Genomic DNA, 27,190 nt, shown 5'->3' on the forward strand with positions numbered 1-27,190 from the left:
AGGCCATAACTCTACCCCTCAAATATCTCCAAAGGCTCCCAATCACTCGAAGCATGAAACAAAAACTATACTGCTTAAACTACTTATTTTAACATTCTTGATTTTTTTTATTTTTATGCTTTTGTTTTTGTGGCTAGAATCACAGAGTTAGTAGACATGATTCCCACCTTCAAGTACATGGGTTAACTCTTTTATGCTCATCTTGTGTATAATAATTACGGTATTTGTTAAGAGCTTACTATGTGCCAAGCACTGTTCCCTGCCACCTCATCCTTTTCTCCAGCCTAGGCTGCCCAAGTGGCATCTGAATAGTAACAGTTCACTGTGTGGCAGGGTTGAAGGGAACCCAACTATACACTTGTGCATTCACAATCACCCTTAGCATTTCTGTCCATAACTTGGTCCTCCTACTTGTAAATTATTTCAATGTCTGTCTCCCTCTGCTAGATGGGAAATTCCTTGAGGGCAGAGGTCATGGCTATTAATTCTAGGGTGGTCTCCCAAATGCTGAGTAGAGTTCTGTGCACACAGCAGCCAATGCAACAAATATAATCGATGGATTGGATAGGGACCCAAGCTTCTTCTCCCCGACTCGAGCCCACCTATTCCCCCTCCTTTGGTGAGGTTCCACTGTCTTCTTAATAACGATGGCATCTGTTAAGCACTTACCATGTGTCAAGCACTCTTCTAAGTGCTGGGATAGATACAGGTTAATCAGGTTGGACACAGTCCATGTCCCACCTGGGGCTCACAGTCTCAATCCCCATTTTACAGATGAGGTAAGTGAGGCACAGAGGAGGTTCCACAGCAGACAGGTGGCAGAGATGGAATTAGAACCCAGGTCCTTCTAACTCTCAGGCCCATGCTCTTTCCACTAGGCCATGCTGCTTCCCTAATAACCCCTAATTTCTGCTAGCCCTAATAAAGTCACTCTGAAAAGGTCAGAACTGGCTTAACTAGTCACAAGGTCTACTAGTCTTAGAGGCTACTTATCTTCAGTAGGCTTTGTGGTTGGACTCACCAGGGTGTGTGTTTCGGAGGGGGCGGTGGGGGTCTCTGGTCCCTCTATCTCGGTCTCATCTTTCTGTTTCTCTCTCAGACCTTACTTTTCTGTAGTTAATAATAATAATAATAATAATGATGGCATTTATTAAGCACTTACTATGTGCAAAGCACTGTTCTAAGCGCTGTTGGAACCGAGATGTCAAGGAGTCAGGATTTATGAATCCTATGGTCTAAAGAAGTTATTTCTAGTCTTATAAGAAGCCAAGATAAATTCTTAAATTTCGTGAATCATCAATTTAGCAAGCAGGCAAAAATGATAACAAGAAGGATGCTCTCTGTTTCGCTCTCATTTATTCTGATGACTATAATTTGCTTTTGGTTATTTTCTATGGCACTTTACAGGCTGCTTCGTAAGAGAAACGTACAGCTTCACGGGAGCTCTTTGTTACTAAATCTGCATCCAGAAAGGGTGTCAGTCTTTTGGTATTACAGCTAAATGACAGGGTTGGTGGATTAGAGAAATGAGAATAAGTAAAGTTCTGTATTTTCAGTGCAGCAAACAAGAGGGGAGTAAGCCGCATGCCACTTAACCACAAATCTTGGACTTCATGGTGCCAGAAGAACTGGCGTCATAATCCTGACGGTCTCCTCTTCAGAAACAACTCCAAAGGCAGCTGGGCTCGTGACTGCGAGTCCTTGGGTAAAGCTGATGGCCCATGGCAGACTAGGAAGGCCCAAGTTCTGTGCTTAATCTGCTTCAGACGATTAAGATTTATGTAGGAACAAAAGGCAGATGCCTCACCAGCTTCTCCGGGGAGCCATTTCACATTAAGAGATACATCTGCGCCAACAGCAAAACGCTTAGCAACAAATAGCTGTATAGAAACCATGACAGAAAGCTTTGGAGATTGACCACCCTGAAGCCCAGGACAGCTCTGGGAAACTTTGAAACTGCCATGAGGTGAGTTGGATAAAAAAAAAGGAGGCCTTCAGGAAGGCATCACCCCTACCTGGCAAGGTTGACGCCAGTGAAATGAGTAGAGTGGCTTGGTGGAAAGAGCACAGGTCTGGAGGCTGTTAGGTTCTACTCCTGGCTGGTTGGGCAAATCACTTATTGTCTCGCTGTTTCAGTTTCCTCATCAGTAAAATGGGGATTAAATGCCAGTCTCCCTCCTGCTGAGGCCGTGATACCAATGTGAGGCAGGGACTGTATCTGATCTGACTGTAGTGCTTAGCAGAGTGCTTACTGTGTGCCCTTAACAAATATTATTATCATCCTTAAATGGTCACTTTGGCATGGTCCTTCACTGGCTGCTTCACTATCCTAATGGAGTAGGGGCAGGAAGTCCCTCCAGAGAAACTGGGGCACCACCACAGTCTGAACCCTGTGACCATTGCTTTAGGCCACCATCACCAGCTCTCTCTTACACTGAGCAGCCCGGCATCAGGCTGCAAAGCACCCAGCTGGATCCAAAACAGCAGGCCCAGTCCTTAGCTGGCAACGCCACCCCAGCTCTTTACGCAGAGAACAAGGGAAGAGGCTGGACAGGGGCACAAGGAGGCCAACAAGTTGACCCTGGAGAAGAACTTTTGCTGGCTATCCTCTTGTCCCACCTGTCCACGCTGAGATCACCGTGGGAGGACCTACGCTCACTTGGAAAGACTTTCAGTAGCCTGTTCTCTCCCACTGAATTTGTGTTCAGCCATTGTGGGGGTGCAGTGAGGGGCTGGGAGCTAAAACCAGGAAGAATACAGCAATTTGAACACCTATCCTTGTCCACCACTGTCGTGTCTCCACTCTGTCTCCCACCTTCCATGTGAACATACTCAGTCCTTCTAGACTTTAAGCTCGTTGCGGGCAGGGAACACGGCTACCAACTCCATTATAATAATAATGATGGCATTTATTAAGCGCTATATATTGGGAGAGTTATAATGTACTCTCCCAAGCGCTTAGTACAGTGCTCTGCACAGAGTAAATGCTCAGTAAACACCACTGACAGACTGACTGAGAGTAGTGCCTTGCAGACATTGCTTGTGTTGGTGCCATTTGCCAATAAAGATGTCTATTAATCATGAAAAAGCTCAAAACAATCATTTGGATCCCAAACTTTATCATGTTCTTTGCTCTTGGATGAAACAGAGCAGAGAAGAATGAGAGTCAGCTATCATTTGGATGTGAATAAATACGCATAACTGAAGTGAGAAGCAATATGGTGTAGTGGATAGAACACAGGCCTGGGACTCAGAAGAACACGGGTTCTAATCCTGGTTCTGCCACTTGTCTGTTATGTGACCTTGGGCAAGTCACTTCACTTCTCTGTGCCTCAGCTACCTCATCTGCAAAATGGGGAGTAAGACTTTGAGCCCCATGTGGGACAGAGACTGTGTCCAACCTGATTACCTTATATCTACCCCGGTGCTTAGAACAGTGCTTGGCACATAGTAAATGCTTAACAAATACCATAATTATTATTATTATTAAGTCAGAGTTATTGGCATGATGTGAATGAATTTGCCCCAATCAGACTGTAAGCTCCTTGAGGGTAGGAATTGTGTCTACCGCCTTTATTGTACTATATTCCCCTAAGCACTTGGTATGGTGCTCTGCACATGGTAAATGCTCAAGAAATGCCACTGATTAATTAATTACTAATTATGCTAAATGATCTGAAAGGCTGCATCATCCTGGGTCTGTCCTGTCAACTAATACAGCTCTGCAACAAAAAAACCACTGCCCCGTGATTCTCCCTTACCTGTGCCTGCGGCCCAAAGAACATTTCAGTCACTTTTCTCTAAGAGTATTCGAGGAAATGGGATAAACACTCAAGGTGCACAGACACACCCACAGCTATTGAAATCTCAAATTCACATTCCTGTGATTGCTGCTGCTGGACTCTTTGTGATGTTCACTAATCACGGTCTACAAACCGAGGTGACAAATCTGTGTAAGAGGAATATGCCCCTCTAAAATCCCTCCTCTTTCAAGAAGCCCTCCCTGAATAATTCCTAACACCTCCAAGACAAGGCAACTCAACAGGACTGTGAGACATAAGCCTTTAGAGCCACTGGCAGCCCTCATGCATATTCAAATGTGCTTGCAATTATTTATTCAGTTATGTGGTTGCCATATACTCATGCTACCACCTGCTATGTTCTTGTTCCTCCTGCTGGCCCTATTATTTGTAAGTAACAAGTCTATCTCCCCTTATTAGGGCAGACGCTGTGTCATTTGTTTCTGTGGAACTCCCCCAAGCGCTTAACAAGGCGCTCAGTTGTTTGATCTATTGATTAAAATCATGTTCAGAGCCTGAATGCCTAAGATTCTGAAACGTACTGATATCAATCAACCAGTGGTATTGAGTGTTGTGTGCAGAGCATTGTACTAAGCACTTGGGAGAGTACAATACAGTTGATAGACATGACTCCTGCCTTCAAGGAGCTGACAATCTGTAAGGTGTAGGAACTTTGAACATTTCTGCTTTGTGGCAGAATAGGGCCAACTCTGCTCCTTGACTTGTTTGCCACTAATAATTCACTATTTCTGAACCCAGGAGGGTAATCGTGATGGATTTCCTTCACCATCTACTAAATAGCAGCAGAGAGCTAAGTCATCTTAACTGCTCCTTTTTTCCTGGGGATTCAAATGGTAGGGCAGCAATAATCTGTCATCTTTTTCCCAGGTACTTTCCCAGCTGAAGAAAAGTTGGGCCAGAAAGATTTGGCTTCCACCACCCTCCTCACAGTACTCACAGTGAGCCATGGCTGAGCCTGCAAGGGGTGTCTACTACTAGTAGGAGTAAGTGTTAATTGTGTGAAGAGCACTGTACTAAACACATATAGGTGGGAATTGGACAGGGACCTCACAATAAAGGAATACAGATGTTGGCAGGGGGGCAAAGGGAGCAGGGACGAGGACTGGAGAAGCACTCATTGGGAGCAGTGAAATACTAAAACATTACAACAGCATAAGGGACAAGGACAATATACAAAATAAAAACAGAAGTCAGTAGGGAGCTGATGTGAGAGGAGCAGAATTTCTCCCTGTGATTTGCGTGTACTTGTAGGAGGAATATTCCAGTGGAAAAATCTGGGTCAGCACTGCAAAGGACAAAACTAACTTTAGGCACCAAGCTATCAATCTAGAGTACTTACTGGCTACCTACTGTATGCAGAACACTGTACAAAGTGCTTGGCATAGTACAAAACAAATAGAAACAATTCCTGACTAAAGAACCTGGGGAAGATGCATACACTCATGTTCAGATAGAAGAGAATGGAAAGACTATGTAAATGAACAAATAAAAGTCCTTAAATAGCAGCATATAGAAATCAATATGAATAAAAATGCACGGATTGGCCACTTACTGTGTACACCACTCTTGGGAACATGGAATGGGCGTGAAAGGTAAGGTCCTCAAATCCCCTGCAGAGGAATAAGGATGAGAGAGAGGCTGAACTGGACAGCACAGTCACTGGCATTACATTTGAATAATACTGAACATGATTTTTAAACGTACGAGTCCGTTAGCCAAGTGGTCTGTTTTCCCGGAGAGGATGAGCAGTAATGAGTGGTGGGAGGAAGGGAGTTGGAGGTGAGGAAGGAGGTACTTGGGATGTATCACCAACTCTTCCCGGCTCTGCGCTTTCTCCCCAGAGGGCAGCAAGAAAGGAGTGGAAACTGAACTCCCATACATCCTTTCTAACTCTCAGAGAAAACTTTGTTTCTCGAGTGATGTCAGTTTGGAGGCTTCTCCCGAACGCGGATGATTGACAGTTCAAATAATATCATGCTCTTGCCCAAATGGATAGAGCAGCTTGCGTTATTTATAGTGTGCCATTTATTTGGCTTAAGTGAGTGATTTTATTTTCCTGGAAGAGGCAAAATATGGATCGAAATACCACGGCAGTCTCCGAGACACTGGTGTCTGGTGCAGAGAAATCTGTGGGTATCGTCCAGTCAACATATCTGGAGTGCTGAGAGACATCTCTGCTCTATTAGCTGCCCGGGTGAAGCCATGGAGTTTTTGAGAAGGAGAATGAGGACCTAAATCCCTTGCCTACAGAGTTTTATGCAACAGAATGTAGTCATATGCACCTAGCTGTATGAGAACTGGTACTGACCTTTGGATGCAGAGCTACTTTAATTTTTGTCCCTTTCTTCTCCTCAATGTTTGCCTGGAGATTTCTGCATACAGCAGGTCGCTGCAGTGATGGAGGAAATTACTAAGTCAATACACTGTACTTCATGTATCTTTCAGCACCTTTATAAAGCAGTAGTAGTAGTCGCATTTATTAAGTGCTTACTGTGTGCAGGGCACTGTAATAAGCATTGGGAAAGAATACCCAGATGGAAATCAGACCCATTTCCTGCCTCTGGGGAGACTCATGATCTAAACGCCCAAGTGAAAGCAACGACAGGAAACAAAATGATTTCCTGCAGTACCTGGAAACCTTGGGAGGATTTTTGCACAGGGTAGAAGATCATAGATTTTATTCCAACAAACAATTCACTGGGCATCATGGCATCTTGAGGTCACTACATCTAACACATCTCTCCAGTAAATGTTAGAGCCAAGGCAGGGAATCATCATCATTACCTTTGGATCAGGAGTCTGAACACAAAGTAGTTCACTTCTCACTATTGGGAAGCAATTGTAAATATCTCTCTCCTGCCATGCCTCAGTCTGCCACTCTCTCGTGCTACTCACATATTCGATCTGTCACCAAATCCGTCGGTTCTACCTTCCCAACATGGCTAAAATCTACCCTTTTCTCTCTAAACAAACTACTACTAGGCTAATCTTGTCACTCCACTGGAATTTTACCTGGATATTTTAAGTAACTGGATTATATGGATAGTAAGGCCCCCATAGAGAAGAAGTATGGCATAGTGGAAAGAGCCTGGGTTTGGGAGTCAGAGGTCGTGGGTTTTAATCCCGGCTCTACCACTGACAAGCTGGGTGACTCTGGGCAAGTCTCTTGACTTCTCTGTGCCCCAGTTACCTCATCTGTAAAATGGGGATTAAGACTGTGAGCCCCACGTGGGACAATTTAATTACCTTGTACCTACCCCAGTGCTTAGAGCAGTGCTTGGCACATAGTAAGCGCTTAACAAATGCCATCATCATTATCATCATCATCATCACCAAATCATGACACAGGGCCCTCAAAATATTAGGGGTAGAAAATTTCGGCATTATCATCTCAGATTGCTAACCTGCAGTCACTGCTGTTCGGGGAATCATTTCAGCTTTCCAAATGGAGAGATTATAAAGATATTCTGAAACTGCTTTTGAGCTCTACCTCTTCAGAGGACTAAATCCAGGGCAATAACACCATTGATTGTGACATATGGAAACAGAAACAAAAAGCAACCTTGACATTTCTATACTCAAAGAATGCACTGTTCCCCCACTGCCTAATATAGAGTGGTTTGCTTTCAGTATTTGGCAATGTGAGTTTCAATAAAAGTTTTATTTTAAAATGACTATTGGGAAGTAATTCTAAACACCTATTCTGCCATGCCTCCACATGTCATGTGTGTGTGCCACTCTCCCATTTAACCCTCATATTCAATCTGTCACCAAATCCTGTCAGTTCTACCTTCACGGCATCACTAAAATCTGCCTTTTCCTCTTTCCACTCTGCTTCTAAACCGATTCAAGCAATTATCATATCCTTGATTACATCATCAGCCTCCTCACTGAATTCCCTACCTCCTGTCTCTCCCCACTCCAGTTCGTACTTCACTCAGCTGCTCGAATCGTTTTTGCTTAAACATCTCTTCTGCCCATGTCTCCCCAATCCTTGAAAACCTCCAGGGGTTGTCCATCCACCAACACATCAAACAGAAATGCCTTTACATTGGCTTTAAAGCAGTCAGCTTGCCCACTCCTACCTTATCTTGCTGACTGCTTACTACAAACTAGCCTGCACACTTGGTTCCCCTAATGTCAACCTACTCACTGTACCGCGATCTTCTCTATTTCACTGCCGACCCCCTACCCACATCCTCCCTCTGTCCTGGAACTTCCTCCCCTATCCTAACAGACCACCACTTTTCCGTCCTTCAAAGACTTACTAAAATCACATCTCCTCCAAGAGGCCTTCCAAGACTAAGACTTTATTTCCCCTGTTCTCTCTCCCTTCTGCATCACCTGTACCCTTGATATTCACCCCACCCTGAGCCCCACAGTAGTTATGTACTTCTCTGTAATTAGAATTTCCTCGGAATTTGGGGGTGGGTATGGGGAAGACATTTTTCAGATGGAAGTATACCAACCTTCCTCTAGCCACAGTGAAAATTATCCAGACCCTTTCTTTCTCCTCTTTCTTCTTCTGGACGGCTATTATTAACCCTTTCACCGATCATTAGCAGTTCTACCAGGGCGTGAGAAGAGGAAACCAAAGGAGATGAAAGGAAGTGTTCCATTCTGCTACTTCTTACCTGCTCAGGTATAAACATCTGGTTGGAGAGGAGATTGAAATTCTTAGCTGGTGTAGAGTTTTACCATTATCTGTGGATATCAATCATTTGTGAGCCCCCGTTGCCCTTGATCATGGATAACTTAGATCTGGAAGTAGCCTGGACCTGGGAAGAAGAGGAGTGAGGGTTAGAATGGTTATTGTTAGTCAGTCAGCCTGTCAGTCAATCGTATTTACTAAGCAATTACTGTATGCAGAGCACTGTATTAAGCACTTGGGATAGATAGTACAGTATAACAATATACCAGACACATTCCCTGCCCACAAGGCCTATACAACTTTTGACATTTATTCATTCAATCGCATTTATCTAGCCCTTCTAGACTGTGAGTTGGGTAGGGACTGTCTCTATATGTTGCCAACTTGTACTTCCCAAGCGCTTAGTACAGTGCTCTGCACACAGTAAGCGCTCAATAAATACGATTGATTGATTGATTGACCGCTGTGTGCAGAGCACTGTATTAAGCACTTGCACTGTACTAAGTGCTTACACATGTGATGTTGCATGCACCAATTTGTCGGAATTATTCCTATAGTCATGCTAATTGAGCCCCTGCTCTGTAACACTGTATTGAGGGCTTGGGAAAGTACAGTAAAATTAGAAGACATAATTCTTGCCCTCAAGGAGTTTACCTTCTGGCAGAGGACAGAGAAACTAAAATAATCCTTCTTCCTTGGACTGACCTCCACGTGAGACAGGGACTATATCCAAGAGATTATCTTGTACGTATCACAGTGCTTAGTACGGGGCTCTAGGGCAGATGCCCGCATGGGCCTCAGATAATCTCAATCAATCAATCAATCATATTTATTGAACGCTTACTATGTGCAGAGCACTGTACTAAGTGCTTGGGAAGTACAAATTGGCAACATATAGAGACAGTCCCTACCCAACATTGGGCTCACAGTCTAAAATCTCACCATGCCATACATCAGAATCCCTTTAGGTAGGGGCACAGAAGCCAGTCAGGGCACATTCAGCCTGGTCTTTACCTTGTTGTGAGGCTATAAAGCAGGAAAGAAGGTAAGGCCAATGGTGTGCTCTGTTTGGTGCATTTGTATTTCAACCTCTTGTAGACACAGAGGGAAAGCAATGCAGTGTGCACTAGGAAAAAGGTTTTTCCCGTTAATTATCAACAGAATTTATTGAGGTAGGCGTCAGTCTCCTAGCATAGAAGCATTGGTCTTCTTCCACTATCAAAGCCCTCCCAAGAGCACACCTCTTCCAGGAGGCCTTCCCTGAATAATCTCTACTATATCTACTTTTCATTATTATAATAAGAATTGTTATGATTATATTTGTTAAGCCCTTACTATGTATCAAGCATTGTTCTTAGAGCTGGGGTATATCGAGTTGGACACGGTCCTTGTCCCAAATGGGGCTCACAGTCAGAATAGGAGGGAGAATAGGTATTTAATCCCCATTTTATATATTAGGCAACCAAGGCACAGAGAAGTTAAGCGACTTGCCCGACTCCACACAGAAGACAAGTGGTGGAGCAGGATTAGAATCCAGGTCCACGCGGCTTCTCATTTTCAGTACTCCCTTTTCCAGTGCAGGAGTACTGCATTCTTTTAGACTGTGAGCCCACTGTTGGGTAGGGACTGTCTCTATATGTTGCCAACTTGTACTTCCCAACCGCTTAGTACAGTGCTCTGCACACAGTAAGCACTCAATAAATATGATTGATTGATTGATTGATTGATTGAGTAGAAACCCAGAGATCACCAAGAGCCTGATCATTAGATGGCTGAAGTGCCAACAAATTAATTTTTTATTTTCTTGTCTCTCTGGAGAAGAGTGATACTGTTGCCCGCCTGGACTAAGAAGCCCTATCCATCACTTCTTAATGAGCAAATACTAACGGGTCCCAGGATGATGAAATCACATATTGCTCTGAAAAGGTCACGGAATAACCAGCGTCCCGATGTATCTTCTCATTACTAATTACAGGAGGAAATGGCATCATGAACTTGAAAGAAAAGCCTTCCACGCAGTTCAGTCCCTGACTGCTGCAATCTCTCTTGGCCTCTGGCCCAGCAGACTTCCTTTCCACTAGTTTCTGTTGTTTCAGACTTGCCGTCGGCGTCGTGGGAGCTGCAGAAGTGCTAGTGTATTTATGTAAGTAAATACATATCTATTCTATTTATTTACATATCTATTCTATTTATTTACATATCTATTTATTTTATTTTGTTAGTATGTTACATATCTATTCTATTTATTTTATTTTGTTAGTATGTTTGGTTTTGTTCTCTGTCTCCCCCTTTTAGACTGTGAGCCCACTGTTGGGTAGGGACTGTCTCTATATGTTGCCAACTTGTACTTCCCAAGCGCTTAGTACAGTGCTCTGCACACAGTACGCGCTCAATAAATATGACTGATGATGATAGTGGGGAAGAGGCTTCGGCTCCCTCTGGCTGACGACTGTATTGGAAAAGAAATCACCAACCTCTCCTCCTCTTGCCACTGCTGCTCAGCGAGGGAGGGAAGCAGCATGCTCTAGTGGAAAGAGCACAGGCTTGGCAGTCAGAAGGACCTGGGTTCGGATCCCAGCTCCACCACTTGTCTGCTGTGTGACCTTGGGCAAGTCACTTCCCTTCTCTGGGCCTCAGTTTCCTCATCTGTATAATGGGGTTTAAGACCGCGAGCCCCATGTGAAGCAGCGTGGCTCAGTGGAAAGAGCCCGGGTTTTGGAGTCAGAGGTCATGGGTTCAAATTCCAGCTCCACCAATTGTCAGCTGTGTGACTTTGGGCAAGTGATCTCCCTTCTCTGGGCCTCAGTTCCCTCATCTGTAAAACGGGGATGAAGACTGTGAGCCCCCCGTGGGACAACCTGATCACCTTGTAACCTCCCCAGTGTATAGAAGAGTACTTTGCACTTAGTAAACGCTTAATAAATGCCATCATCATTATTATTATTATTATGTGGGGACAAGAACTGTGTCTAACCTGATTATCTTGTATTTAGTCCACCGCTTAGTACAGTGCTTGGCACACAGTAAGTGCTTAACAAATACTGGACCCCTACCTCCAGCCCCGAGAACAAAAGAAGAGGATTCTCGGATGCCCAGGAAATGCACATTCCTGTAGCTTCTCCTCCCTCGGGGCAGTGAGTGCCTTGGTTTGTCTAATTAGGTGGTGGCATGATTGGCCGGGGGGAGTGTTGTAATAGGGCACAGAGCCCAGGCAGAAGGTGTCTGCCTCCCTTTGATGCCCAGAAACTGGTCCCAGTCATCAGTTCAGACCGGAGGTTCCACGTAATCACTTAAGAGTATTTACTGACTGCCTATTATTATCACTAGTAATGATATAATATTGGTATATGTTATGAGCTTATTATATGTCAGGCACTTTTCTAAGTGCTGGGGCAGATACAAGCTAATCAGGTTGGACACAATCCACCTCCCACATGGGGCTCACAGTCCTAATCCCTATTTTACAGAGGTAACTGAGGCACAGAGAAGTCAAGCGATTTGCCCAAGGTGACACAGCAGACAAGTGGTTGAGCCGGGATTAGAAGCCAGATTCTTCTGACACCCAGGCTCGTGCTCTAGCCACTAGATCATCATCAATCGTATTTATTGAGCGCTTACTGTGTGCAGAGCACTGTACTAAGCACTTGGGAAGTACAAATTGGCAACATATAGAGACAGTCCCTACCCAACAGTGGGCTCACAGTCTAAAAGATCAAGCTGATCCCTTCTGCGCAGAGCACTATAGTAAGTGCTTGGGAGACTACTGTAGTGAGAAGAGCTGGTACTTGTCCTCATGGAATTTACAGTCTAGCGGGGTGGCAGGCACTAAAATTAACTGCAACTCTCAGGAAGTTATATAGTGGGTTTGGGATTGGTCCTTGAGGTCTGACTGCTCTTTGGAAACTCATCCACATATGCATAGTTTCAATTCTCTCTTCCCTCCTCTCTGAAACTACTGTAAGTCTGTCTTCCCTGCTAGATAGATGGTAAGCTCTCTGAGGCCAGGGATCAAATCAGTGAACTCTTTATCATAATCTCTTATTATGCTCTGCACATAATACATGCTCAGGCTGATTGACTCGGATGGCCCTAGGGTTCCAGAGGGAATCCACGCCTCAGATGAGAGCCCAGCTTCAACCAGGCCAGTGGCAGGAGTGAACCAGATATTCCAGGATTATAATAGGACAGGTACTTAGGACTGAGCCAGGATTGAACGAGCTTTGGGGAGTGGAAGATTATGACCTGACCACTTGTCCCTTCAAGCTTTCCTTGAGTCTGGATCAAAGTGTGACACTTGTAAATGATACGCTAAAGCCATGGCAAGATGGTTCCACCATAGTGCAACTGTCATGGGGCCTGCAACCTAGCTCTTGGTTGGGGAGAAATGAGGAGGAAAGAGGGAGAAGTCGGGCTTCAGTGCTTCCACATCAAGGGACATGATGGGAGGGAGGAGAAAATCAATCAATCAATCAATCAATCGCATTTATTGAGCGCTTACTGTGTGCAGAGCACTGGACTAAGCGCTTGGGAAGTACAAGTTGGCAACACATAGAGACAGTCCCTACCCAACAGTGGGCTCACAGTCTAAAAGGGGGAGACAGAGAACAAAACCAAACATACTAACAAAATAAAATAAATAGAATAGATATGTACAAGTAAAATAAATAAATAAATAGAGTAATAAATATCATCATCATCATCGATCGTATTTATTGAGCGCTTACTGTGTGCAGAGCACTGTACTAAGCGCTTGGGAAGTACAAGTTGGCAACATATAGAGACAGTCCCTACCCAACAGTGGGCTCACAGTCTAAAAGGGGGAGACAGAGAACAAAACCAAACATACTAACAAAATAAAATAAATAGAATAGATATGTACAAGTAAAATAGAGTAACAAATATGTACAGACATATATACATATATACAGGTGCTGTGGGGAAGGGAAGGAGGCAAGATGGGGGGATGGAGAAGGGGACGAGGGGGAGAGGAAGGAAGGGGCTCAGTCTGGGAAGGCCTCCTGGAGGAGGTGAGGAGGATACTGATATCCCCACACAGTCTTGCCCTGGTCCTAGCCAACCTAGCTCTATTTTCTGCCCATTTCCTGCCCATGCCCAGAGCAGTGTGGTCAACCTGCTGATCCCACTAAACCTCTCAAACCTCCCGCTATAAATGATGACCAGATTTGCAAAGTCACAAGACTAATTTGACTCTAAATTCCCCAGCAAGTTTCATGGCATAATAGGAATTGCATTAAAAATCCCTGTTCTTGATTTTTTAAATAAAACGTTTTCACTTTGGTTCAAAATGATTTGATATTTTCATTCACCTCCTTGAACAGTCAATGGTTTGTGGTTCTTCTTTGAATACAACGATTTCAATCATATCTTGAAGCTATTCAGTTTCAGCAGTGATGAAAAATATTGACTCTGCCAGTCAATTATCAGCAGCTTTTCAGGGAGAAATATTTTCATTTCATAGACACTGAAACTGGCTTTGCTTCAGCAAAGTTCTAAAAGGAAGATAAATTCTAACAAATGATATAAACTTCTGACTTGACCTTTGAGGATTTGAAAAATCTTCCCAAAAGAAAATCAAATGAGGAGGTCAAGTCAACTAAAACTGTGTAGTCAACTCTCTCATGCTTAAATAGAATAGCAAATCATATTAACAACATTCGTTAGGGAAAGAATTCTGCTTTTTGATTGTCCCTGGAAATAGCATTCAACTCGCCTTGCCTTTCTCTTTCATTAAAATAAAATTAACCGCAGTCACCCCAAAAAACCTATTTAAAGAGTTTCTTTCATTTTGTAATTCAATCATGTGGAAAACTGCTCTTAATCTTAGTAGTCTGTTCCAAAAGGGCTTAGGGAAGGGTTTTATCCAATGAAGAAAATTAAATTAACAGTGACCCAAGAATGTCATTTGCTTTCTCTCCACATTTACCTAGATATAGAGAAGGATTAGGACCAAGTAAAGGAGAGAATTGAGATCTAAACTGGAGACTGTAAGCTCCTTGTGGGCAGGGAAAGTATCTACTATTCTGTTGTACTCTCCCAAGCATTTAGTATGGTGCTGTGCAATCAATCAATCTCTTGTATTTATCGAGTACCTACTGTTTGCAGGGCACTGTATTAAGCGCTTGGAAAAGTACAATATAACAGAGTTAGTAGACGTGTTCCCTGCCCACAACGAGCTTACAGTCTGCACACAGTAAGAGCTCAGAAAATACAAATGGACGAAGACCTTTGCAACAGAGTAAATCATCAGCATTCCTTAAGGGAGAAAAAGAAACAGAACCTGAAATAGATTTTGATCCTAATTCACCAGGTGGAGAGAGTATTGTTAGAAAATCCCATTTACACAAACCCTTACATTTGTGATGAACTACGTCTTCTCACTTTGGAGAAGATTTGATAGCCTCATGTTATCTCCCTTTGCAGTTTTCTTCCCAAGGGGGTGGATGGTTTTAGCTAATCTCCTGAATGGTATCTAGAGAAGCTAATAAAAATGTGAGTAATCGTTGCTCTGCGGATTAAGGCAAGAGCTTGCTTTTGAACCTCTCTCCAATTTCTGTTTCAGATTCTGGGCTTTGGACTTTGCCGGGTGATTAAGAGGTGATTTGTCTAGAAGGTCTAAGGTCTAGCTAAACAGCTAGGAACTTCCAAATTCTAGCTGCAGCCCAACCATTGAATTACTGTTGTCTTGAATAAGTTGCTAAATACAAATGTGTTCTTTTTCACATCTGGTTTGGGGTTTTAGTCATGATATTACTAAAAACAGCCATGTTCTCTCCTCCTGTTTTTCAAATTTAGGCTGCAGACTAAAAATGCCAACTTCCTAATATATGAAACTATCCGTTTTCATCGCTAGGGGGTGGGGATACTTTTATCTTAGAGAAAATATCTATGACTAGCTGACTTTGATGTCAAAATCCAAGAGAAATGGAATTTAAGAATGCATAAAGGATTGTGTTCTCGCCTTCGAATCCAAAAGCAATCGAAGTGAGATCCTTTATAACCATCCTTTCAAGTTCAAGATCTGACTGGAAATTCTTTTTTAATAATGCAACTCACGCCCACTGTACAAAGACTCGCTCAAACAAGTTATGAAGGAAGGTTGGGGGATACTACTTACTTACACTACACTGAGCGCCTGAGAGAGAACAATACAACAGGATTAGTAGACACATTCCCTGCCTACAGCGAGTTTACAGTCTACAGGACACAAAAACTACCACACCAATTTCTAAATGTTTATAACTGGAAACAGATCAAAAGCTGGGAAGTAATTGTCACAGGCCACAGTGGAAAATAATTAATAAATATGGGTCACCTGGGATCTTCAGTTTGTCCAAACTCATATGTTCACTTTGGTGCTTGATTATTAAATGGAATATAAGGTTGGCGGTGTGGCTTTGTGGAAAGCACATGAAAGTCGGATTTGGGAGACCCAGGTTCTAGTCTCAGCTCTGGCACAAGCCTGCTAGGAGCCCTTGGGCAAGTCATTTCCCTCTCTGGGACTTAATCTGTAAAATGGGAATGACCTCCCTCTCTCTGTCTCCAGGACTGTGCCCGACCTCGTTATCTCATATCTACCTCATGCTTAGCCCTGTGGTTACCACAGAGTTAAGTGCTTAATACATACCTAATTAATATTATTATCTCAAGATTATGCTGAAAAAGTCAGCAGTAATGTTCTGATCCTTTGGCCTTGGTCCATCTAAAAGTGCTTTATTAACAGTCGGTATGATCTTCAGCGTACTCTGGATAAAACCTTTTGTTCCATTTAGAGACTGCTTACTGCTGCCGCTACCTTTCACTGCTTTGTTCCTGTAATAGGTTTAAAGTATTATTCCATGTGACAGCTACCTTGCTTCTAAATAGCTGGTTTCTCTAGAGGGGAAGAGGTCATTTTATGAGCAGAGCAGAAGATGGCAAGGATGTATGTCACTGCTAACCCTCAGAAGATAAGGGAACCTGCATTTTCGATTCATCACACTGCACCAAGAGTTACCCAGTCCTGAAAGTGTTACAAAATTGGCAAGTAATCAACAGATGCAGCTCAGGAACCCTGCAGTCATCTTGGTGGATATCGATTTTGAGTTTACTTTCTCAGGAATGTAGATAGAATATGAGCCATACTGTATTTTTAAGGTACAGAACGTTCAATTCATTAATTCATTCAATCATATTTATTGAACGCTTACTGTGTGCAGAGCACCGTACTTGATCATGGATATTCAAAGAGCAGCGGCTTGAGAGCCAGAGGTTGTGGGTTCTAGTCCCAGCTCCTCCATCTGTCTGCTGGGTGACCTTGGGCAAGCCACTTAACTTCTCTGTGCCTCAGTTATCTCATCTGTAAAATGGGAATGAAGATTGTGAGCCCCATGTGGGACATGATTACTGTGTGTCTACCCTAGCACTTAGAACAGTGCTTGGCACATGGTAAGTGCTTAACAAATACCATTATTATTATCCAGTAAAATTTAATTTTGACATTCATTTTCCTATGTTACCTTAGGCTAGAAAAAGCAAAGGCAACAAGAGGTATCTAAGCCTTTAAAATAATGATATTTAGAATTCCCTGCCCAGTAGAGTGTAAACTCCTTGTGGACGGGCAACGTCTCTTGTACTTTATCAAGTGCTATGACTTGCACCTTGTGGCTGTTCATTAACTTCCTTTCCTATTACTACAGGAATTGTCTTTCAAGTCATAGCATTAGCTTTATATTACTCAAAAGACCTCCTGAAAGGAAGCACCCCTCATCAGACTCCCAGTTAAACTCACTCTGTAATTCAAGAGACTTTGGATTTTGGTTAGCTCTTCCCTGAAGCCAGATTTAGACAATCTAATGATTTTGGATTTCTTTAAGTGCTTACTACGCGCCAAAGCACTGTACTAAGCACTGGGATAGATACAAGCTAATCACACTGAACACCGTCCCTGTTCCGCAAGGGGCTCAGAGTCTTAATCCCCATTTTAAAGATGAGGTGACTGCAGCACAGAGAAGTAGAGTGACTGGCTCAAGATTGCACAGCAGACAAGTGGAGAATCTGGAATTAGAACCCAGGTCCTTCTGATTCCCAGGCCCATGCTCTAACCACTAAGGCCACACTGCTTCTCAGCTTTGGATCTAAGGTATTGGCCTTCCTATCTCCTCCCTCCCTCTGCCTCACCCCCACCAGAGAAGTTTTGCCTTCTCAAGCTTTCCGTTTGCTTCTTTATATCGAAAGTACCTTTCCGATTTAGAAAGGTGCAGTAACAAAAGGACAGTCTCTCTCAGGTCTTCCCTCTGACATTTCTCCCCACACTCATCTTATTTACTCTCCCTTCGTGTTCTGAGAGGTGCTATTTGCTTATTTTAACAGCCGAGGATCCCCTCCCCATCCCAATCAAACCTGTGACAAATTACTTTTAAGCTGATTTATGTACTCCTTTCCTTCCAAACAAGTTGCCGGATCTGAGGCTATAATGTGTTTTACTCTCCTCCTAATGTAAGTCTTTTTTCTTACAAACCTAGGCTGGGAATCAGGGTGGGGAAGGGGGAAGGGGAGTCTATACTCAATAGGGACATTATCTGGATCATACAGGCAAAATAATATATTTTCTGGGATTATCCTGATAACTGCCTCCTGAAAACTTTCCTCTGCCTATGGAATATGGACTCCCTTGCCTAGTATGATGACCCCAAAAGCTCCTTCTGCTGCAGATCGGGAACTCGGAAAGACTAGGAGAAGACAGCCTTCATGTTTCAAGATCAATTTTCCACAAGACGAAAGTCTTCTCCCCTTTCCTTCTCTTTTTTCCTCTTTCCTTCTTCTTTTGGACTTGAAGGGAAAAATTGAACTTGGGAAAAAATATTGTTCCTTCCCTCAAGGACCCAGGAGTGTATATTGGTATTTCCCCAAACAATTAGACAATGTTCATGCAGCTTCTTTAGGCTTATTTAAGACCCTTTGTTTCTCTAAAATCAATCTATCAGTGGCATCAATCGTTTCTTTACTTGTGATCCCCATGTGGGTCAGGGATTGAGCTGCCATGTTTTAATTGATCCCAGAATTTAGCACAGAGCGTGGCACATATTAAGCACTTAATAAATACTGTAACTAACTCACTGAGTGCTACAACTGTACTGAACACTTGGGAGAGTACAACAGGAGGCAAAATATGCGTCCCCTGCCCTCAAGCTTACAACATAATGGAGAAGGCAGACAAAAATTATTTATAGACAGTGAATGCCATAGGAAAAACAGGTATATGCCGGAAGCAGTACAAGCACATCAGAGTGGAACAGCTGAAAAAATAATGAATGTGTCTCATCTTTAAAAAAAATGGTATTTGTTAAGCTCCTACTAAGTGCCGGGCACTGTTTTAAGTGCTGGGGTAGATACAAGATAATCAGGTCCCACATGGGGTTCACAGTCTTGATCCCCATTTTAGAGATGAGGTAACTGAGACACGGAGAAGTTAAGTTGCCCAAGGTCATACAGCAGACAAATAGTGGAGCCAGGATTAGAACCCAGTTCCTCTGACTCCCAAGCCCATGCTCTAGCCACTAGACCACACTGCTTCTTATCTCATCTCTTCTCATCTGATAATCTCGTGCCTGAACTGGCACTTAGCACATAGTAAGACTTAACACAATTTTAAAATGATTTCAGCCCAGCCACAACCAAGCCTGTCTCCACTAAGTTTTACACTCATAATACTATCCACACACAAGTGAGATTATTGACACTGAATATGAATCACATTCAGTCAACTTCTAGGATCTTGGAAATAGGTACGGCAACAAGGTCTGGGTAGTTCCTGTTCAAAGAAAAAGCCAGCAGAAGTGGGTACAAAATGATGCTAACGTCCCACAATTTCATGACAGCACAATTACTCTACAGATGACTGACAAAGCAGCATGGGAAAAATTTATAGGCTAATACACGTGAAATGCCACGGGTAAGAAAAATGTTCAGTGTATTGCCAATTCAGTTTCATCCCGACACAAGCAATGGTAGAGAGAAAAGGAAAACCCAGGAAGAAAAAATAATAGTCCTAAAGGTAGCCTAACCTGAGCAATAAGGATAACTGTGTCCTACAACAGATTCCTGAGGCAGGAAAGATCAATGAAATGCAAATGCCAAGTTTCACTTCAACTTTGCATGGCAGACTTCTAACACCTCTCACACCAGGTGACCAGCTATTTATAGAAGCCGCTGTCAGAGTCACCAATTAAGAAAGTATGAGACTGATTGGGAAGATGCTATTTTGTAGCCACGTCTCCTGGCCATAGAACCAGAATGCAATGATCAGCACCGACTGGAATGATCAAAATCAAGCCTGATCCATTTCTTCCAGCTTCAGTAGGACTGAGTATCTTTAAGCCCCTGGGCTTACCCGGAACTTATCTGACACAACCAGGGCAACAAGTGCCTTTTCTGAAGGAGGTAAACTCTGTCTACAAGTTGGGAAGTAGTTAGGCAGGGCAGATGAAAAGTTCCTACCTGGAAGGCTGTTTAATGCCTTGCAGAATCAAATAGGCTTAACGGATTTTGACCAAATCAACCAAGAAAGCAATCAATGGTATTTATTGAGCACTTTCTGTGTCCCTCACAACTGTACTAAGGGCTTGGGGGAGTACAATACAACAGAGTCAGTAGAAACGTTCCCTGCCCCTTAAGGAGCTTACAGTCTAGACGGGGAGACAGACATTAAAATATACTACAAATAACCTTGCTTCCTCTGCTCATTGCTACCTGAGAATAGCCCTCAAAAAAATAAGTTTGGATGTTAATCAGAAACCTTGGTGCTTCATCACATCTTTTCTGCTTTGCCTAACATCAGTTGACCAGTTCAATTAAATGTTAGCATGTAATAGCTGTAATTCCCAAATGAAATGTTCTACGATACTGGATATTGAAAATAAAAGACTAGAAGCCACTGCAAGGGAAGGGACATATAAACACTGTGTACTACAGAGGAATAATCAGTCCTGGGCCACAGTGACCAATTTGTGAAATAATGAATGTGCATTCCAAAGATAAACATGTCTGCCACAGTAAACGAAGTGGAAATGAATAATGGATTAAGGTCACATATTAAGGGAAATTGAAGCAAATAAGCCAAGTCAGAATTGGTAGATGTAAACACATTCTGGATATTATCAGATAATAAGGGAGAAACAGAGAATCTTTTAAAAAATCCAAAGTAAGAGAGTTCAAACAAACACAGGAAGGATTCATAGGAAAAACTAGAGAGTGTGCATGGGCCTGCTGCTTGACTTTAGGTCTCTGTGCTTCAGTGTTCTCATCAGTAAAATGGAAATAAGATACTTGCTCTCCCTACCTTCATAGATTGCAAACCCTTAGTGACTATCTTACATCTACCTCAGGGGAAAACTCAGTGCTTAGCACTCAGTAAAGCACTTCATAAATGCTATAATTATTAATTATATTCACAAATGGACACCGGTATTGCTTTGGCGCAAGAAGGATGCACCGTTCTAAAAAAAAAGAATAGAATGGGATGATGTCGCCAGAAGTCTGTGGCAGAAAAAACATGGCTGAATACACGAAAGAGACATGTGGAAATCAGTTTGTTATTACTAGGGTGGGTCATGTATTTGTTAACGTCAAAGTCAATGAAATCAAAATACTTTGATTAAGGACAAAATCTAGGCCTGAGTCACTAGAAACCTCCTAGCCTTTTGAATCAAAAGTTAGCTGATTTAGTATGGCGATGGTAATGGCTCAAGCTGTGTAATACTGATCCAACTCAAATCTCCACCAGCATTCCATAGCTCTTGCACAAGCTGAGATTTCCAGGGAAGTCAGGAGAAATGTAAATCAATGGCGTGCTAAATAAGTAAAATGCAAAAAAACGGAATGCCCATGGGAAGCAGACGTGTCTTTTTGGATTTTTCATTCTCTTCTTTTACATGTAAATCACAAAGTACTATTTTTTTTTTACAAGAGCCTCTGAGTGTTTGCGCACACACAGATACACACATTCTCCCCCGTCCCCCACCCCCTTATATCCACAATCAAGTTCTGCTTCTTTGTTCACTCCAGGGAAAAAAAGAGAATGGACCACCACCATGGAGACAGATAATGAAAAATAAATCATATCACTCTGCCCTCCCCATCACGCCTCCAGATAACCAAATCATATCAATAAATCAATCATATTTATTGAGCGCTTACTTTATGCATAGCACTGTAGTAAGTACTTGGGAGAGTACAAAACAACAGAGTTGGTAGAATTGCCTATATAGGCACAAAATCTCTTTCAGGCCACATTTTGAAATTGAAATGTAAAAGGCAAAATATGGCTTCAGAACGTATTCTTCATTTTCTCAGTTGTTCCGGGGAGCTCTTTTCCCAGAAGAAAGATATTTACTGACTCCTGGAACTTAGCACTGATTAGGGGATATTTTCAAAAGGGCTGATTGCCTTTGAGCACATCTCTAGGATCATTTTTAAACTAAAGGCTAGAATAAAATCCTCCCAAATACTCTGCAGCTGAATTCTTTTTAGTTAATAAGCATATTCATTTTTTTCTCCCCAAACCTACTCTGAAAGCCCCAAATTCTATATATAAAATCAATATTTCTGGTTTTAATACTCAAGATGTGAAATAAACTTGGAGCTTACTGCTGTTGAAAAAGTAGAAATCTATACTAATAAAAAAAATACAACTACAGAATGCAGAATTGGGTCCAAAGGTAAATCTGTTGAGACTTGCATTATTTTAGACCAATCACATTCAGTCTATAATTTTATTTTTTTTCTGCCATGGTCAGTGCTTTTCTTTAGGCCGTTTCTGTGCTTTTCTTGTGCATCTTGCTTCAGCTATGCTCTCTCAAGGGATAGCACTCAGTGAATACTCAATAAATGCCGCTGATTGATTAATTGATTATGTCTTGAAAGGCTCAAAATACAAGGACGGAGAACTACTTAGGCTTATAAAGGTTTACGTGAACAAGGCACCACTCTTCTAATAAATATTTGCCTGTTTTCACCTATCCCCTTTAACATGGTTTTAAATGATCCAGCAGGGGAGCCCAGTTGGGGCCCAAACCAGGCCAACAGTAGTAGCAGAAGTATTTATTGAGCACCCACTGGTTGCAATGTACTGTGCTAAGAGCTTTCAAACTAGTGGGAGAGGCAGACAACAAAGTATTTACCACCAGAATAATCTGTGAATAATTAAATTTATAACTGAATAAGCATATTTTCACAAGAGCCAAGGACGAGTTTCCTTACGTACAAACGTCCTAGAGATGGCTGAAGGGTTTATGTAAATCGGGATGCTGGAAATGATTCAGCGCAGGCTTGTTGGAGGAGGTAGACTTTGGGAGGTCTGAATGTGGGGAGGGCTGTGGTCTGATGGATTGGGTGGGAAAAGGGATTCTGAACTGGGGGACAGTGTGAATGAGAAACTGGAGGCAGGAGGGATGAGCTAGAGTTGGCTTCCAACTGACTGAAATGAATTTCCAGGTGGACGGAGTTCACATATTTAATTGTGTGGGGGAGATAAACTCTCATGGTTGGCATTCTTTCTGTTTGTTCACTGTTCCTCTTCCCAAGGAACTAACTTCATTTGTCTAACTCCTTCCTGTGGCTTAAGTCGATAAAAAATGAGCACTCATTCACCAGCTAGTGATCAATGAGCCTAATTCCCCGGGGCCTTCCAGATGAGATGGTTAGGCAAGGTTGGGAGAAGGGGGTTATTTTGTATGGATCTCCCATCCTTAGTTCTACTGTGCTCTAAACAGAATGCCCAAGTGTTTGAACCATTCTAAACCTGTTCAATCTCACTTTACCTTCCACAGTCAATCATTCCAGACTGAAGACGATTTGACTCCAGAGTGTAAGTTCTGTAAGTAGGAGCAGTAATAGTATTTATTGAGTGCTTGCCGTTGTACGAAGCACTGTAATAAGCACTGGGAGAGAACACACAAGTGAGGAATTAAACACGGTCCCTGTCTCTCGTGGCTCACAATGTAGGACTGATGATAATAACACTAACTGTGGGAGGTGCTTACTATGGGCTACGCACTGGGGTAGATTCAATACAACAAAATCAAATCCAGCCCTTGCCCCATACATAGCTCACAGCCTTAGGGTAAGGAAAAATAGGTACCTAATCTCCATTTTACAGATGAGGAAACTGAGGCACAGAGAAGTTAAGTGACTTCCCCAAGGTCACACAGCAGGTAAGTGACAGAGCTGGGACTGGAACCCAGGCCACTTCATCTGTCTCTGGCTTGTTGGGACCTGAAGATTAGTGGATGCAAACTAATATAACTATGCATCGTCTAACAACCACTGATGGTTTTCCATCCAAATCTGCATTCTCGTTCCCCTGAGAGGGCGAGAGACGATGGTGATAATGGTGATTGGAGACTGATGCTGGAACAAGGACCGTCATCCTTGGAGCCTCAGTCTTTTATCTTGACACACATCCCTGCAGTGGGCTAAATAAGGAACCCCCAGTCAACCGCTCCTTGGGGCAGGCAAACTCCTAGCTCCAGTCCCTTACCAACTCCTCCATCTCTCCCAACAGGGGAGCTGAGAAGTTCAAAAATAAAAAACCTTCAGCTATACGGTGGTGCTTCTACTGCACCTCTGTGAAGCCCACCGGAATCCTACACTGAGTGGATCAGAGACATTCTTCCTTTTTTATGGTATTTGTTGAGCATTTACTACATGCCAGGCACTGTACTAAGTGCTGGGCTATATACAAGCTAACCGGGTTAGACACAGTCCGTGTCCCACATGGGGCTCACAGTCTTAATCCCCATTTTGCCGATGAGGTAACCGAGGCAGAGAGAAGTGAAATGACTTGCCCAGGGTCACACAGCAGACAAGTGGAGGAGACAGAATTAGTATCCAGGTTCTTCTGACTCCCAAGCCGGGCTCTCTCCACTAAACGATGCTGCTGCATCAGGACAGGTTCCTTGATGTGGCTCGGAGCTGTCAGCCTACCTGGCGCTTCTGCAGTCAACGGCCCCGAACCCAGCAGGATTCCCTGGGGACCTCATCCAGTCTGTCACCTAGGCCTGGTTCCATGGCCATAGGACTCCTATCCTTTGTCAGAGACCATCAGTCAATGGTATCTCTTAAGCGCTTACTGTGTGCTGAGCACTGTGCCCTAGACACAGCCTGGGTCAGGAACGTGGTTCCTGAGATTTTGGTAGCACCTCGTGGAGAAAGAAATCTGTCTCGCTGCTTTATTACTTACATTCATCATGTTCTGGCTTTCAAACAAAATAAAATGAATTAAATGACATTTCTAAACCACTTGCCTTCAGGCTACGATCTCACAGGGGAAATAGCTGCTCCAAAGGTACTTCTTACATTAGGGCAAATTATAGGTAACGGAAAATGCCGGTTTAGGAAGGAAGTGACTGTTAATCCCTAATTAGAACCCTTGTATGAGAAGAATAGGTAATGCACCAAATCCAGCTTCTCTCTGCCACTGTAATAACGATCGGCTAAGACTGAATTTATCTTCACAGCTGTGGGAGATTTTAAAGGCGGAGCACAGTTTTGCTTGGGGGGTATTTTCCGCCTGTCATTTTTTTTTTTCTATTTCTTCTATTTTCTTGTCAGGTTGGGCTGGCCCCGTGAAAATCGTCAGTCAGCATATGATGAATGTCAGTCAGATGGATTCTTGAAGAGAGTGGTGTTACAGCCTGAAGTGTTTCGGGGCTCGAAGGCCCCTTGATAGAGAATGTTTCTGCAGAGACTCGACAGGCTATTCAAATTTGTGGCTGGATATATATATATATATATATATATATATAGAGAGAGAGAGAGAGAGAGAGAGAGAGAGAGAATTGTCCTCCATACTTGGAGCTGACATCACTGGTAGTAAAATTCACCCCTGGGTGCATGTATGATTGAAGAAGCCAATGTGAGAACAAAGTCGCGACTGTACTGTGCACCCACGAAGACTACCTCTTGTGCTGACATGGCTCATAAGAGATGCCACTGTTTTAGTTCATGATATTACTGATATTCATATTCCTCCCGTTAGGACCAATGATGATGATAAAATAATTAACTGTCTTTGACCCTCTTCCCACATCTCTCCCTTGCACCCCCTCTTTTTTTTTCCCCCTTCCCACTGCTCCTTCCCTGCTTCTTATCCTCTTTTTCTTCCCTCAACTATTTCTCCCTCTTTCTCCTTCTCTCTGGACTAACCTCCCGGAGGCCTCACTTCTGCTCCACCTACAGTGGCCATATTTCTGTTCATGTGCGCTCCCTTGCTTCCCCCTCTTTGCTCCACCTAAATTGACCAGATTTCTCATCAGGTAACCTACCTTGACCCCACTCTAGGTCACCAATGCCACCTCCTCCCTTACAATTTACCCTCGATTATTTTTTTCTAGAAGCAGCATGACCTCCTGAAGAGAGGATGGGCCTGGGAGTTGGAACTCCTGGCTTCTAATCCCGGCTCCGTCACTTGTCTGCTGCGTGACCTTGGGCAAGTCACTTAACTTCTCTGTGCTTCAGTTACCTCATCTGAAAAATGGGGATTAAGAGGGTGAGCCCACCCAATGTGGGACAGGGACTGTGTCCAATCTGATTAATTGCATCCTTCCCAGCACTTAGAACAGTGCTTGGCATATAACAAGCGCTTAACAAGTACTATTAGAAAATACAAGCATTTAATAACAGCACACACACACATTCTCAAGAAACCTATGCCAAAAGGGAGTACTGTAAAAGGAAGAGGCAGAGAGGAATTTGATTCTCACTAGAAACTCTGCCTTAGTCCTAACCTATTTTTTTAGGTGGCATGAGCATTATTGCTTATTTGCATCTCTGGTTTAAATGTAGCTAGGAAATGAGATTAAGATGGTTTCTTAAATGCCTTTCAGAGTCATGAGTCTATGAACCTCTTCTTAATTTTAATTATGGCGGATGCTTCATGATGAAGAGTTATATGTATGCAGTCAAGTAAAACAAGTCTTAGCACGAAATTTCATTGCATCTTTGCAAAAAAGATGAGACTGCTGGGTTTCTTTCTGTGAATTATTGATTTTGTAGATTAGACAAGTGTTAATTAGCAAACCTGCTGAAATGATAAAAAAGTCAAATAATTTCACAAGAAAAACCATTCGTTTTCTTTAAAAAAAAAGAGAGAACTGGTATAAAATTAGAAGAAACTTCATAGCCAAGGATTTGAGAAGCTAAATAAATGATTTAAATAAGCGTATTCAAAGAAGAAAAGAAAGAGTCTGGCCATAAAAGGAGGGAAATTTCCACAGTATTGGATATTATTATCCTGCTTTCATTATGCGGATTGTATTTGTAATAGGTTCTAAGCAATCGACTGATGGTTTGTTACTGGAATGTAAAGCTATTTTGATTATCCAATTGAATATATTTATAGGTGGCTTTTGTCTCTATGGATCTTATCTTCATTTAGGATTGCATCTCTGTAGTTCTCGGAAGCAATGGAAAATCAGCAGTAACTACAAGCAGTCCAATACAGTTTCTCTCTCTATCTCGTTCTCTCTCTCTCTCTCTCCCTCCTTGTGTTTCTCCTCCCATTACTTCTCCTTCCCTTCTATCTCTCCTCCTCCTCCCTCCTCCTTCTCAAAAACTGGACACCATTTACTGTCTTGGAGAAACAATCACATAAGGCTCTTCCAATTCTGGCAAGGCTAACCATATCACCATGTAGTAATCCTCCGATTACTTTTCAGACCAG

The 27,190-nt window shown here is 42.8% G+C and overlaps 1 protein-coding gene across 1 annotated transcript in view; it reads right to left on the bottom strand.

Moving 5' to 3' along the window:
* The window catches only part of SPART (spartin), a 110,539-nt gene extending 105,117 nt beyond the window's left edge, over nt 1-5,422 (bottom strand). The window contains exon 1 of the mRNA XM_038761571.1: nt 5,374-5,422. The gene's annotated coding sequence lies outside the window, so the exon portion shown is untranslated. The remainder of the gene's footprint in view (nt 1-5,373) is intronic.
* Nucleotides 5,423-27,190: the final 21,768 nt, after the last annotated feature.

Source organism: Tachyglossus aculeatus, chromosome 20 (genome assembly GCF_015852505.1).
Source record: "Tachyglossus aculeatus isolate mTacAcu1 chromosome 20, mTacAcu1.pri, whole genome shotgun sequence".
NCBI classification, from domain to species: domain Eukaryota; kingdom Metazoa; phylum Chordata; class Mammalia; order Monotremata; family Tachyglossidae; genus Tachyglossus; species Tachyglossus aculeatus.